This window comes from Oncorhynchus gorbuscha, unplaced genomic scaffold, assembly GCF_021184085.1.
Source record: "Oncorhynchus gorbuscha isolate QuinsamMale2020 ecotype Even-year unplaced genomic scaffold, OgorEven_v1.0 Un_scaffold_3608, whole genome shotgun sequence".
Taxonomy (NCBI): Eukaryota; Metazoa; Chordata; class Actinopteri; order Salmoniformes; family Salmonidae; genus Oncorhynchus; species Oncorhynchus gorbuscha.
The window spans coordinates 27042-37500 of NW_025747809.1; the positions used below are offsets into that span (position 1 = coordinate 27042).

At 45.9% G+C, this 10459-nt stretch overlaps 1 long non-coding RNA gene across 2 annotated transcripts; it reads right to left on the minus strand.

Annotated features, from left to right (window-relative positions):
• Positions 1-1464: 1464 nt before the first annotated feature.
• On the minus strand, positions 1465-6298 carry LOC124027999. Of its 2 annotated transcripts, none has more exons than XR_006837533.1 (3): positions 6191-6298; positions 3740-3872; positions 1465-1502 (listed from the first exon to the last, which is right to left on the minus strand). It is a non-coding gene; the product is annotated as an uncharacterized LOC124027999 (long non-coding RNA). The 2 variants fall into 2 exon arrangements; XR_006837534.1 differs by lacking the exon at positions 1465-1502 and adding an exon at positions 1589-1604.
• Between the last annotated feature and the right edge of the window lie 4161 nt (positions 6299-10459).

Sequence of the window (10459 nt, forward strand, 5' to 3'; positions counted from 1 at the left end):
AGATGGTCCTTCTATCTGCTGGTCTTTGTTCTTCAGTAACAGATGGTCCTTCTATCTGCTGGTCTTTGTTCTTCAGTAACAGATGGTCCTTCTATCTGCTGGTCTTTGTTCTTCAATAACAGATGGTCCTTCTATCTCCTGGTCTTTGTTCTTCAATAACAGATGGTCCTTCTATCTGCTGGTCTTTGTTCTTCAGTAACAGATGGTCCTTCTATCTCCTGGTCTTTGTTCTTCAGTAACAGATGGTCCTTCTATCTCCTGGTCTTTGTTCTTCAGTAACAGATGGTCCTTCTATCTCCTGGTCTTTGTTCTTCAGTAACAGATGGTCCATCAATCTCCTGGTCTTTGTTCTTCAGTAACAGATGGTCTGGAAATCTCCTGGTCTTTGTTCTTCAGATGAAGGAGTTGAGCCGCTGACTCTAATCTACAGTCTTTGTTCCCTGAACAGATGCTCCTTGTATTCTGGTCTTTGTTCTTCAGTAACAGATGGTCCCCAACAGACAATCTCCTGGCATCATTGTTAGACAAAGACCAGGGGACAGATGGAGCATCCCATCTAGGATCAGATTTGTTCTTCAATAACCAGATGGTCCTTCTATCAGCTGGTCTTTGTTCTTCAGAAACAGTTTATGGTCCTTCTATCTCCTGTCTTTGTTCTTCAATAACAGATGGTCCTTCTATCTGCTGGTCCTGGTTCAGACAAAACAGATGAAGTCCCTATCACCTGTCTTTGCATCCAGGACAGTAGACTATCTCCAGGTCTTTGTTCTTCAAAACAGATGGGCCTTCTATCTGACAAACTTTGTTCTTCAGTAAAGAACCCCCTTCCATCTGCTGGTCTTTGTTCTTCAGCAACAGATGGTAAACCCATCTCTGGTCTTTGGCTTCAGTAACAAACACAGCATCTATGGAAACAAGACAGGAGGGGAAGAAAACTTTGTTCTTCAGTTACTATTAGACATGATGAACTGCCCTTGTTTGTCTGATCTAGATCCGATGAAGGAGGTTGAGCCGCTGAACTCTAAAATACCAGTCTTCTGTTCCAATATAATGGGTGGTAGAGTTTACTCTACTGGTGAACTGGGGCATACGACTTCACCGTCCCCAACAGACTACTGGTGAACTGTGGCATCCATTTTAGACAAAGACCAGGGGACAGGAGGAGCATCCCATCTAGGATGAACTGGGGCCCAACTTATAACCATTAAGAGTGGTCAGATAACAGCAGACCCTGGATCAGTTCCTGTACCAGAAACAGTTTAGTGAGGAACCTACTGGTGACCTGTCTCCAATGCATCCAGCAGGACAGTGGGCTGTAAACCCAGGACGTCGGGCCTGGCAAACCCAGGACAATATCGGGCCTGGCCTCAGACAAACACAGCATCTAGTGAAGAACCCCCCCCACCTGTCTCTAATGCATCCAGGACAGTAGACTGTAAACCCAGGAACTCGGGCCTGGCAAACCCAATATAATCGGGCCTGGCCTCAGACAAACACAGCATCTGGTGAAGAACCCCCTCCCCCACACTGTGTCTAATATCCAGCAGGACAGTAGACTGTAAACTCCTGGGAACTGGGGCCTGGCCAACAGACAAACACAGCATCTAGTGGAAACAAGACAGGAGGGGGAAGAAAACAGTTGATTGCCAATCCTATTACTATTAGACATGATGAACTGTACCAATATAATGGGTGTGTGTAGAGGTTACTCTACCGGTGAACTGGGGCATACCAACTTTACCAATATAATGGGTGTGTGTAGGTTACTCTACTGGTGAACTGGGGCATACCAACTGTACCAATATAATGGGTGTGTGTAGTAGAGGTTACTCTACCGGTGAACTGGGGCATACCAACTTTACCAATATAATGGGTGTGTGTAGGTTACTCTACTGGTGAACTGGGTGGGTCATACCAACTGTACCAATATAATGGGTGTGTGTGTAGGCTACTCTACTGGTGAACTGGGGCATACCAACTGTACCAATATAATGGGTGTGTGTAGAGGTTACTCTACTGTACCAATATGATGGGTGTGTGTAGGTTACTCTACTGTACCAATATAATGGGTGTGTGTAGAGGTTACTCTACTGGTGAACTGGGTCATACCAACTGTACCAATATAATGGGTGTGTGTAGAGGTTACTCTACTGTACCAATATAATGGGTGTGTGTAGAGGTTACTCTACTGTACCAATATAATGGGTGTGTGTAGTAGAGGATACTCTACTGGTGAACTGGGTCATACCAACTTTACCAATATAATGGGTGTGTGTAGAGGATACTCTACTGGTGAACTGGGTCATACCAACTTTACCAATATAATGGGTGTGTGTAGAGGTTACTCTACTGGTGAACTGGGGCATACCAACTGTACCAATATAATGGGTGTGTGTAGGTTACTCTACTGGTGAACTGGGGCATACCAACTGTACCAATATAATGGGTGTGTGTAGGTTACACTACTGGTGAACAGGGGCATACCAACTGTACCAATATAATGGGTGTGTGTAGGTTACTCTACTGGTGAACTGGGGCATACCAACTGCACCAATATAATGGGTGTGTGTAGGTTACTCTACTGGTGAACTGGGGCATACCAACTGTACCAATATAATGGGTGTGTGTAGACTGGTGAACTGGGGCATACTGTACCAATATAATGGGTGTGTGTAGAGGTTACTCTACTGTACCAATATAATGGGTGTGTGTAGGCTACTCTACTGTACCAATATAATGGGTGTGTGTAGGTTACTCTACTGGTGAACTGGGGCATACCAACTGTACCAATATAATGGGTGTGTGTAGGTTACTCTACTGGTGAACTGGGGCATACCAACTGTACCAATATAATGGGGGTGTGTGTACTGTACCAATAGGTTACTCTACTGGTGAACTGGGGCATACCAACTGTACCAATATAATGGGTGTGTGTAGAGTTTGCTCTACTGGTGAACTGGGGCATACCAACTGTACCAATATAATGGGTGTGTGTAGAGGTTACTCTACTGGTGAACTGGGGCATACCAACTGTACCAATATAATGGGTGTGTGTGTAGGTTACTCTACTGGTGAACTGGGGCATACCAACTGTACCTTCTGGGTGGGGGTGGAATCACTCTGGGGCATACCAACTGTACCTTCTGGGTGGGGGTGGAAGGGGTGGAATAACTCTGGGGCATACCAACTGTACCTTCTGGGTGGGGGTGGAAGGGATGGAATCACTCTGGGGCATACCAACTGTACCTTCTGGGTGGGGATGGAATCACTCTAGGGCATACCAACTGTACCTTCTGGGTAGGGGTGGAAGGGGTGGAATCCCTCTGGGGCATACCAACTTTACCTTCTGGGTGGGAGTGGAAGGGGTGGAATAACTCAGGGGCATACCAACTGTACCTTCTGGGTGGGGGTGGAAGGGATGGAATCACTCTGGGGCATACCAACTGTACCTTCTGGGTGGGGATGGAATCACTCTAGGGCATACCAACTGTACCTTCTGGGTAGGGGTGGAAGGGGTGGAATCCCTCTGGGGCATACCAACTTTACCTTCTGGGTGGGGGTGGAAGGGGTGGAATCACTCTGGGGCATACCAACTGTACCTTCTGGGTGGGGGTGGAATCCCTCTGGGGCATACCAACTGTACCTTCTGGGTGGGGGTGGAAGGGTGGAATCCCTCTGGGGCATACCAACTGTACCTTCTGGGTGGGGGTGGAATCCCTCTGGGGCATACCAACTGTACCTTCTGGGTAGGGGTGGAAGGGGTGGAATCCCTCTGGGGCAGGGGGATGCTGTTGACCAGGTCCAACACTCCCTGGATCTTCTGGTCTGAGATCTTCACATGGAGGAGAGGCAGTTCTCCAGACACCTTGAATCTGGAACACAGGAGATACCAGAGGTTTACTAATCTGGAACACAGTAGATACCAGAGGTTTACTAATCTGGAACACAGTAGATACCAGAGGTTTACTAATCTGGAACACAGTAGATAGAGGTTTACTAATCTGGAACACAGTAGATACCAGAGGTTTACCAATCTGGAACACAGTAGATACCAGAGGTTTACCAATCTGGAACACAGTAGATACCAGAGGTTTACTAATCTGGAACACAGGAGATACCAGAGGTTTACTAATCTGGAACACAGTAGATACCAGAGGTTTACTAATCTGGAACACAGTAGATACCAGAGGTTTACTAATCTGGAACACAGTAGATACCAGAGGTTTACTAATCTGGAACACAGTAGATACCAGAGGTTTACCAATCTGGAACACAGTAGATACCAGAGGTTTACCAATCTGGAACACAGTAGATACCAGAGGTTTACTAATCTGGAACACAGGAGATACCAGAGGTTTACTAATCTGGAACACAGTAGATACCAGAGGTTTACTAATCTGGAACACAGTAGATACCAGAGGTTTACTAATCTGGAACACAGTAGATACCAGAGGTTTACTAATCTGGAACACAGTAGATACCAGAGATTTACTAATCTGGAACACAGTAGATACCAGAGGTTTACTAATCTGGAACACAGTAGATACCAGAGGTTTACCAATCTGGAACACAGTAGATACCAGAGGTTTACCAATCTGGAACACAGTAGATACCAGAGGTTTACTAATCTGGAACACAGGAGATAGAGGTTTACTAATCTGGAACACAGGAGATAGAGGTTTACTAATCTGGAACACAGTAGATAGAGGTTTACTAATCTGGAACACAGTAGATAGAGGTTTACTAATCTGGAACACAGTAGATAGAGGTTTACTAATCTGGAACACAGTAGATAGAGGTTTACTAATCTGGAACACAGTAGATAGAGGTTTACTAATCTGGAACACAGTAGATAGAGGTTTACTAATCTGGAACACAGTAGATAGAGGTTTACTAATCTGGAACACAGTAGATAGAGGTTTACTAATCTGGAACACAGTAGATAGAGGTTTACTAATCTGGAACACAGTAGATACCAGAGGTTTACTAATCTGGAACACAGTAGATAGAGGTTTACTAATCTGGAACACAGTCGATAGAGGTTTACTAATCTGGAACACAGTAGATACCAGAGGTTTACTAATCTGGAACACAGTAGATACCAGAGGTTTACTAATCTGGAACACAGTAGATACCAGAGGTTTACTAATCTGGAACACAGTAGATACCAGAGGTTTACTAATCTGGAACACAGTAGATACCAGAGGTTTACTAATCTGGAACACAGTAGATACCAGAGGTTTACTAATCTGGAACACAGTAGATACCAGAGGTTTACTAATCTGGAACACAGTAGATGGTTTACTAATCTGGTCTGGTATTACCTGGCTCAGCCCCCCAGTCTGGTATTACCTGGCTCAGCCCCCCCAGTCTGGTATTACCTGGCTCAGCCCCCCCAGTCTGGTATGAACTGGCTCAGCCCCCCCAGTCTGGTATGAACTGGCTCAGCCCCCCAGTCTGGTATGAACTGGCTCAGCCCCCCTGGTCTGGTATGAACTGGCTCAGCCCCCCAGTCTGGTATGAACTGGCTCAGCCCCCCCAGTCTGGTGTTACCTGGCTCAGCCCCCCCAGTCTGGTGTTACCTGGCTCAGCCCCCCCAGTCTGGTATTACCTGGCTCAGCCCCCCCAGTCTGGTATTACCTGGCTCAGCCCCCCCAGTCTGGTATTACCTGGTCAGCCCCCAGTCTGGTATTACCTGGCTCAGCCCCCCAGTCTGGTATTACCTGGCTCAGCCCCCCAGTCTAGTATTACCTGGCTCAGCCCCCAGTCTGGGTTAACAGTCTGGTATTACCTGGCTCAGCCCCCCCAGTCTGGTATTACCTGGCTCAGCCCCCCCCAGTCTGGTATTAACTGGCTCAGCCCCCAGTCTGGTGTTACCTGGCTCAGCCCCCCCCAGTCTGGTGTTACCTGGCTCAGCCCCCCAGTCTGGTATTACCTGGCTCAGCCCCCCAGTCTGGTATTACCTGGCTCAGCCCCCCCAGTCTGGTGTTACCTGGCTCAGCCCCCCCAGTCTGGTTAACAGTCTGGTGTTACCTGGCTCAGCCCCCCCAGTCTGGTATTACCTGGCTCAGCCCCCCCAGTCTGGTATTACCTGGCTCAGCCCCCCCAGTCTGGTTAACAGTCTGGTGTTACCTGGCTCAGCCCCCCCAGTCTGGTATTACCTGGCTCAGCCCCCCCAGTCTGGTGTTACCTGGGCATCCTGGTGTCCTTCTCCACCATGCATTTGGCCAGCTGGAGGCTGAAGTCCATGGGCTGCAGGATGTGCTGTATAGAGGAACCACGTTGACGGGCCGTCTTCAGAGCTCCTCACCTGTAGGGAACAGACCGGAACAGTGGGGACAGAGCTCAGTGGGGACAGAGACCGGAACAGTGGGGACAGACCGGAACAGTGGGGGACAGACCGGAACAGTGGGGCCAGACCGGGACAGTAGGGGACAGAGACAGAAACAGTGAGGGACAGAAACAGTGAGGGACAGAGACAGAAACAGTGAGGGACAGAGCTCAGTGGACAAAGAGACAGAAACAGTGAGGGACAGAGCTCAGTGGACAAAGAGACAGAAACAGTGAGGGACAGAGCTCAGTGGACAAAGAGACAGAAACAGTGAGGGACAGAGCTCAGTGGACACAGAGACAGAAACAGTGAGGGACAGAGCTCAGTGGACACAGAGACAGAAACAGTGAGGGACAGAGCTCAGTGGACACAGAGACAGAAACAGTGAGGGACAGAGCTCAGTGGACACAGAGACAGAAACAGTCTGCTAAATGACTTAAATGTAAATGTAAATGGGACAGAGCTCAGTGGACACAGAGACAGAAACAGTGAGGGACAGAGCTCAGTGGACAGAGACAGAAACAGTGAGGGACAGAGACAGAAACAGTGAGGGACAGAGACAGAAACAGTGAGGGACAGAGCTCAGTGGGGACAGAGACAGAAACAGTGAGGGACAGAGCTCAGTGGGGACAGAGACAGAAACAGTGAGGGACAGAGCTCAGTGGGGACAGAGACAGAAACAGTGAGGGACAGAGCTCAGTGGGGACAGAGACAGAAACAGTGAGGGACAGAGCTCAGTGCGCATTGGTGCTCACAAGGCAGTAGACTGAGTGAATGTTTGTTCCATAATGACATTAACAGGAAAACACTGTTAGTGGGAAGACATCTGAGTGGTTTCATGAGACACAGATTTAAAACACTGTTTGAAATGCAGTAAGGGGGAAGATGCAACAACTAGCATGTTGCTAATACTGAAGATCTATAGATGCAACAACTAGCATGTTGCTAATACTGAAGATCTATAGATGCAACAACTAGCATGTTGCTAATACAGAAGATCTATAGATGCAACAACTAGCATGTTGCTAATACAGAAGATCTATAGATGCAACAACTAGCATGTTGCTAAAACAGAAGATCTATAGATGCAACAACTAGCATGGGTTGCTAATACTGAAGATCTGGAGATGCAACAACTAGCATGTTGCTAATACACAAGATCTATAGATGCAACAACTAGCATATTGCTAATACAGAAGATCTATAGATGCAACAACTAGCATGTTGCTAATACAGAAGATCTATAGATGCAACAACTAGCATGTTGCTAATACACAAGATCTATAGATGCAACAACTAGCATGTTGCTAATACACAAGATCTATAGATGCAACAACTAGCATGTTGCTAATACAGAAGATCTATAGATGCAACAACTAGCATGTTGCTAATACAGAAGATCTATAGATGCAACAACTAGCATGGGTTGCTAATACAGAAGATCTATAGATGCAACAACTAGCATGTTGCGCTAATACAGAAGATCTATAGATGCAACAACTAGCATGTTGCTAATACAGAAGATCTATAGATGCAACAACTAGCATGTTGCTAATACAGAAGATCTATAGATGCAACAACTAGCATGTTGCTAATACAGAAGATCTATAGATGCAACAACTAGCACGGGTTGCTAATACTGAAGAGCTGGAGATGCAACAACTAGCATGTTGCTAATACACAAGATCTATAGATGCAACAACTAGCATGTTGCTAATACAGAAGATCTATAGATGCAACAACTAGCATGTTGCTAATACAGAAGATCTATAGATGCAACAACTAGCATGTTGCTAATAGAGAAGATCTATAGATGCAACAACTAGCATGTTGCTAATACAGAAGATCTATAGATGCAACAACTAGCATGTTGCTAATACAGAAAATCTATAGATGCAACAACTAGCACGGGTTGCTAATACTGAAGAGCTGGAGATGCAACAACTAGCATGTTGCTAATACACAAGATCTATAGATGCAACAACTAGCATGTTGCTAATACAGAAGATCTATAGATGCAACAACTAGCATGTTGCTAATACAGAAGATCTATAGATGCAACAACTAGCATGTTGCTAATAGAGAAGATCTATAGATGCAACAACTAGCATGTTGCTAATACAGAAGATCTATAGATGCAACAACTAGCACGGGTTGCTAATACAGAAGATCTATAGATGCAACAACTAGCACGGGTTGCTAATACTGAAGAGCTGGAGATGCAACAACTAGCATGTTGCTAATACACAAGATCTATAGATGCAACAACTAGCATGTTGCTAATACAGAAGATCTATAGATGCAACAACTAGCATGTTGCTAATACAGAAGATCTATAGATGCAACAACTAGCATGTTGCTAATAGAGAAGATCTATAGATGCAACAACTAGCATGTTGCTAATACAGAAGATCTATAGATGCAACAACTAGCATGTTGCTAATACAGAAGATCTATAGATGCAACAACTAGCTAATACAGAGGATCTATAGATGCAACAACTAGCATGCTGCTAATACAGAAGATCTATAGATGCAACAACTAGCATGTTGCTAATACAGAAGATCTATAGATGCAACAACTAGCATGTTGCTAATACAGAAGATCTATAGATGCAACAACTATCATGTTGCTAATACAGAAGATCTTGTGGGAAGCCTGCCTAGTGGGAAGCCTGCCTAGTGGGAAGCGCGCTTCAAATTACCAGTTCAGAAATATAAATGGTAGCTCTGTTTAAACCGTAGACATCAACACCGTTTTTAAACACGTAATTGCATTTAGAGTTGTGGCAAAGTGATTTGGCTTATGAAAGGCTGTTTAAGTCCAGCAGCACCGCTGTATGATCAGCTGTATGATCAGCTCTAGCAGCACCACTGTGTAATCAGCTGTATGATCAGCTGTATGATCAGCACCGCTGTATGATCAGCACCGCTGTATGATCAGCACCGCTGTATGATCAACACCGCTGTATGATCAGCTGTAGCAGCACCGCTGTATGATCAGCTGTAACAGCACCGCTGTATGATCAGCTGTGTGATCAGCTGTATGATCAGCTGTATGATCAGCTGTAGCAGCACAGCTGTGTGATCAGCTGTAGCAGCACCGCTGTATGATCAGCTGTAGCAACACTGCTGTATGATCAGCTGTATGATCAGCTGTATGATCAGCTGTGTGATCAGCTGTAGCAGCACCGCTGTATGATCAGCTGTAGCAACACCACTGTATAATCAGCTGTATGATCAGCTGTATGATCAGCTGTATGATCAGCTGTATGATCAGCTGTATGGTCAGCTGTATGGTCAGCTGTATGGTCAGCTGTATGATCAGCTGTATGATCAGCTGTATGATCAGCTGTATGGTCAGCTGTATGGTCAGCACCACTGTATGATCAGCTGTATGATCAGCTGTATGGTCAGCTGTATGGTCAGCTGTATGGTCAGCTGTAGATTCTCTTCTCTCTCCACTCATGTTCCTCCCATCAATCAGCTGTATGATCAGCTGTATGATCAGCTGTATGATCAGCTGTATGATCAGCTGTATGGTCAGCTGTATGGTCAGCTGTATGGTCAGCTGTAGATTCTCTTCTCTCTCCACTCATGTTCCTCCCATCAATCAGCTGTATGATCAGCTGTATGATCAGCTGTATGATCAGCTGTATGATCAGCTGTATGATCAGCTCTAGATTCTCTTCTCTCTCCACTCATGTTCCTCCCATCAATCAGCTGTATTATTATTTCACAATGGGATTTTCTTTTCCCTTCTCGAGGAGACAATTTGATTTATCAGCTTTTCATTTCTGGTATCGGCTACTACCGTCTAACGGAAACCCTGGTGTATGTGTGTGTGTGTGTATGTATGTGTGTGTGTGTGTGTGTGTGTGTGTGTGTGTGTGTGTGTGTGTGTGTGTGTGTGTGTGTGTGTGTGTGTGTGTGTGTGTGTACCTGACTTGCTGTAAAGGACCTGGACACTACGTAGCTCCAGTGAGTACTTCTCGTAGGCACGGTCCATAATCTCCTCCAGGGAACTGAAACTGGGTGATAAAGACTGGGGGTTCCCCTGGTCACACTCACCTGCTACACACACACACACACACACACACACACACACACTTACACACACACACACACA